This window comes from Rhopalosiphum padi, chromosome 2, assembly GCF_020882245.1.
Source record: "Rhopalosiphum padi isolate XX-2018 chromosome 2, ASM2088224v1, whole genome shotgun sequence".
Lineage (NCBI taxonomy): Eukaryota > Metazoa > Arthropoda > Insecta > Hemiptera > Aphididae > Rhopalosiphum > Rhopalosiphum padi.
In genome coordinates, this window is record NC_083598.1 from 53,758,036 (window position 1) to 53,764,433 (window position 6,398).

Consider the following 6,398-nt stretch of genomic DNA (forward strand, 5'->3'; position numbering starts at 1 on the left):
TATGTGTCTATTTATTTATTTTAAACTTTAATTTTTCCAAATTTTGATAAATTTAAATAATATTCCTATTGAATAAAAAAAAAAAATAATAAAAATTTTATTTTTACAATATAATAGCATTGATTAATCATAATTTGTTAAATTTAGTTTTAGTAGTAATAATTGAATTTTAATACATTAATGACATTAATTTTCAAATCATTATAGGGTCTACAATATTTATTAAACTTTCATAGATTATTATTATATTATACTTAAAGTCAAATAATTCAGAAACTGTATACTCATTGAAATTTCGATATATATTTAAATAAATAAACATTTTCAAAAAATTAATCTTTCAATTTACAATGAAACATAATGATTCTCATTTAAAAAAATAGTTTGTTTCACCTCAGAATACAGTAAACTCTTTAAATTATACACAATACACACATACAAATCTAAAGATTTGAAAATATAGTTTTTCTGTTTATTTAAAAATGTGATGAAGGGGATCGATGACGTACAGTTATTTTAGTCAAAACATACACATCTTTTGACCATGCGACCGATCGACCTAATAATGCGAAAATATTTCTGAAAACTGATTTGATTTCGTTATTATGTCTACTGGAGATCGGTCAGTCCACTTTTCCCAATTTCACCCCCTCCCTCCCACAACTGTAATTTAATTTGAATATTTTGAAATTTTTGAATTTTGAAAACGTTAATAATTTGGATTTAAATTAGAATTTTTAAAATGTGGACTGTCCGATCTCAAGTAGACATAATAAAGAATTAAAATCAGTTTTCAGAAATATTTTCGCATAATTAGGTCGATCGGTAGGATGATCAAAAAGTACATAGTTTTAGTCAAATAAAACACACGTTCTGAATCGTTCGCGCGCATGACGGTGCGGCGGTGTCTTGTACGGCGCATGCCGCGTGCGGAAGCGTTCCTCCACCACTACCGTTCCGCCACAAATATCGCATGCCACCGTCTGCGACGGATTACCTACTTAGAATTTAGAAATATTAATATACTATTAATTCTAGGTACGATACAACTATAAATATCTTATATGTATTAATATATTGATAATTTGTAATGAATTTAAAATAAAGAAATATAAAATAAAATATTGTTCTGAATGTGTTCATTTGAGCTTCGCCTCACACCAACACGTCACTACATAAGTTTTTTCCCTAATGTAAAATAGTAAGACACATTTCCGTACTTAGATTGTTTATAAAAAGTGTGTCAAGTGTGATTTTTTTTTTATTGATAATAACTGGTAAAATAGGAAATAAAAATCAAGATTACTCAAATTGAAAAAAAAATAGAGGAAATGTTTCATCAATTGTAAATTGGTAAACACATCGCATAAAAAATACAGTAAGTGAATAAACTAAGCGGAATAATAATATAAATAAATATTTTATTTAATAAAATGAATACAAACAGCGAAAGAAAAAATTAAGGTAAGCACCCTTATTGAATCATTCTGAAATAGTATTATTAAATAGTATAATAAATAGTATTATAAATGAGTATTGTATCATTTGTATTATACGTAATACCGCTGTAAAAGTTTAGGAAACGCTTGTGTTCAATGTATGGTATTATTGATACTACTCCCCGTAAAAAGTAAAATGATAATTTTATTTTTACGTTATATATTGCGATACAGACGTTAAGTCATTTCTAATATAATGTGATTACCTGCAGTAGGTTTTACAAAGATGAGTTTTTATTTTTTTATATCTTTATAACCGCTGGTTTAGATCAAAAGGAGTGTTCTAAAAGTTGTACGAAGAAACTTTTTAGATAAAAAATGTCATCTAGTCGGTACTTCATAGAGGTCATTTTTCGATTTTCACTGCAGCTGGTAGTCTCCATGAGTATAAAAGCCATAGACAAATTGCGAAAAGATTATGTCATGCGGTGGCTTACCCCATTTTTAACTAACCCATTATTTAAAAAATAATAACCCAGGAGACTTATCATTGTCAGTTGTCACCAGTTATTTTTAATTTAGTATAATTGTTATTAAGCATAATATTATTATTACATCGTATAGTTATAATATTTCATGGAAATTATTTCAACTTAATTTAGATATCTCAGGTATATTATAATTTTTAAAACGTTTGTTTTATTTCTTATCAAACTTACATTTTTATTTGCAAGAACGAAAAAATACAAAATTCAAGCTCGTCCATTTATTTTATGAACTACATATATTTTTTAACATAAAAATACAACCAACTAGAGAGGTTCTCGCGAAACATTTCATGTTTAAATTTTATCGAATGTTTAACATTTTCTATTATCATACGACAATAGTTTTTGTAATGCCTAACTAGTCCAATGACTTATGGCATAGATCCTATACCTTGGCCATAAATCATAATATAATTATTTCAGCCTTCATGGATGCTATAATATTTGATAGAACAACACAGTTACATATCGAAGACAAATGCAAGTCTTGGCCATTTTTTTTTTTTTTTACTTGGTGAACATAATTCTATACTTATGTAAGCATCAAATTATGGTAAAACGTAATTTTTGACTAATGATTAGAATAAATAAATTGTGCATCAGGATTCGAATTAAAGATAAACGTCAAACATTCATACTGATACGTAATGAATGGTGATCGGTGGTCGTCATCATGAATGACGACAGGTGTGAACAAAATCGCCGACCCTCGAAATCGCATTTCAAATTTTCAATCGGAAACGAAACCATACCTTTAGCAGTTTAGTCGTAACAGATGACGACACAAAATTACGGCAATCACAGATAGGCAATCAAATGTACACCATTTACTCAGTATATTATTTTTCTGACACATTTGTTTCGTAAATTTGTTTTATTAATCAACATGAAAAATTATGACTGCCTTATTTTGATTCGAGGCATTTCAACTTAAAAATTCTCAACTGGATTTCTTACAGCGAAAAAATAAAAATCGCCACATTTCGGTTTATGGCAGTAATGAATATTATCACCTTTATTAGCCGGGCAATAGACTGTTTACCCAAAAATGACCTTTTGCATTTCGCCCAAGAATATTATAGCACTTTTTGACCAAATTTTTCTATTTATTTTCTATTTTTTTTATATTAAATTTTTTTTTGTAATTTATAATATTTTTAATACAAATAATTTATATTCTTTTTTATTCTTAACACTATATTGTAATTAACTAATAAATGACAAATAGTTACAAATGTACAATGTACAAATACACAACATATTTTTAGAGAATAATAAAAGTCACCTCCTCGCGGTACTCTTTGAGCAATGCTTAATGGTTTTATAAAATTAATTTACACAAATAAATTCCCAAAGTGTGTATTATAAAAATGTGGTCAAAAAGTGAAATAATATTCTTGAGCGAAAGAAGACGTGGGTAAAAAGCGAAAGGTTATTTTTGGGCGAAATATTGCTGCCCTTATTAGTCACAACCTCAATAATGACTACGGTATTGATTATAATCATATGACAATTAATTAATAAAGTGGTGACATAAAACTTAATATGGTAATTTTTTTCCGATTCTTATTGCTTAACTGCCATAATAAGGTGTGTGCGAAAAAAAAATCAACGGTACTGATAATCAAAAATCGTTGTTCGATTGCTGTAATAATAGAACACGTATAGGGTAGCCACTAGCCAGGGTAGGTACAATTCAGCTTTTTAAGAAAAAATATAGTTGTATCAACGTATCGGCTCAAAATCTATTGTTGAACGAGTAGTTCAAAAAGTTACATATACTAATAGCCAATAGGTACATTATACAAGTTATTGATATTAATTTATCATTAAATCTAGAACTACTTTTTTTACAGACCATCAAACAGCAAACAAAAACGAAAAATAGTTCGAATACATAGCGAATTTTTTAACAAATTATTCAAATGCAGTGGCACGGAAAAAACTTATTTTAGTCGAGTTTAAAGTAATATTATAGTATTCGTATGACACTATGGCTATTTAATTAAATTGCGTTCTTCGCCACGCGTTGTATATTATAACACTATTTTTTTTTTAAACTGTAGACGAACTGACAAATTATAATAATAATTATTGGTTCACATACAACATGCATATAATATAGTAATAGTTGTATATGCAATATGCATGATATATACAACAATATTTATTAACCAACTTTGCCTGATTGACTTGTAGGTATGTTTTAAATATGTACAGACGTACAGTATTTTCAGGTATATCTATATATAAAAATAATAATTAATTTTTTAGAATATGGAAAGATTGAAAAATTCGTAAAAATACAAAAAAGGATTTTCAATTAGTTAAACTCAATTTTCAATAATTCTATAGAATTTATAAAATGGAGAATACGCGAATTTGGATACTTAAACTTAAATGTGGTAGTTGTGAGGTAACAAATGATTTACAAATTCTAGAAATGAGTTTGCAAATTGTTGCAAACTTCACTGAATTTGGCCCCTTCGCTAAATTTTTTTCAGTCACAACTTTGCTCCGACCAACTAACAAATTCCAAAAATCAACTTACAATTACTTACAAATTAAGCTAAACAACTTACAATCTGTCCGGTGTAATTTTGTAAAAATGGGGGGGGGCTAGTATAAAGTTGGCACCTCAAGTTAATTTTGGCTATTTCATCAAATCAATGAACTTACAAATTCAAAAATTCAATTTACAATAATTACCTACAAATCGAGCTTTTATACTTACAATTTGTTCCGTGTAATTTGGAAAAAAATCGGGGGGCTAGTGTGAAGTTGGTAGTGGCGTAGCCAGGGGGGGTGTTGAAACCCCCCACCCTTTGGCCGTATTTTTATCAAAAATATAATGTTTTTAATATAGGAATACAATCATTTAGTCGTGGTGAAAGTATTCTGTTATGCCGTATTCACGTTATCGACTGCACTGGTGATAATAATCATTATCATTCAATTCAATTATTTTATTATTTTAACACGGTTGTACATTTATTTTATTTTATTACTAAACCCGCCCCTAAAAAAAATCCTGGCTACGCCACTGGTAGTTGGCCCCTTCAAGTTAATTTTGATAATTGCTTCGAACTTATTAACTTACAATTACTTACAAATTGAGATTCTCAACTTACAATTTACCCGGTTTAATATGGACATAATGGGGGGGGGGGCAACTTCACACACATCCAAAATCCACAACATGAATAATTCAATATAATACTCCTTCTATTAATAATACAATGTAGTCGTGGTGGATATAAATAATTTCGCATTTATTTTTACACGATTTTGCAGTTTATAAATAGGTACGCATTTATAAATAATATGACTAAAATGTGTAAAGTCAATCGACGAATAAATTAATTTTTATTTTCCTATCCATTCTGCAATTATTAAATTTAATTCAACCCAAGGAAATTAAATTGTAATTAATATTATTTCAGTACATTTGTTCAAGTATAATCATAATTCATAGCGGCTGTTCTTAAATAATCATTTTTTAATTAATGGACCGTGTAATTAAAATATTTATGACAAAATTATTATTATTTTTAATTTAATTTTTTTTTTTTTATATATAAAATTATTAACTTTTACTAGATATACTGAGTAAGCCATACATTTAAATATTTAATATTTAATTTATACAGATGTTTGAACTATATAATAAACTAGTGTTTTGTTTAATTTCATACTTTATAATACAATATAATAGGTTGTAGCTCATAAGTCATAACAGTCATAACACTCATAACTATAAATAAAAATACTTACTAAAATTAAAATCTATAGTTACTTTAGACTTTAATAGGTACAGATTCAAAATTCTATATTGTATTTAAAACTTCATTCCATTTTCAATGTTATGTAAATACCTAAGGTTTATAAAAATAAATGTGATACAATATCGTCAATATCCCTCCGAAGTATATACTCGTAATATTGTTTAAACAGTATACAGTACACAGTATACGCGCCCCACTCACCCATCCACAAAAAAATAAATTACAATCACAGAATACAATATGAAATAAGAAACGATAAGGAAATAATTCTAAGATAAAAACGAAGATAGGTAACACTATATAACAGCCTATTCTATTGATTACATCACAAATTATGCAGCAATAACGCGTGAAGTCTGGTTTAAAATGTTATAATTTATCATATATAATAATATACCTACCTATTGTTGAGTAAAATAATGTTTTAATAACATTAAATCCTTGTGGTGATTACAATATAATATTGATCCTATTCATTCGTTATTACTGCTCTAATAAACCGCTTCTAAGGATTAAGACATAATTAAAGAGGTTCAGGATCCGGAGGAGTATATTATACAACATTGAACATACAATACACACATAACACATTATAAAAAGACTTTTATAAATTTAACTCAGAAATC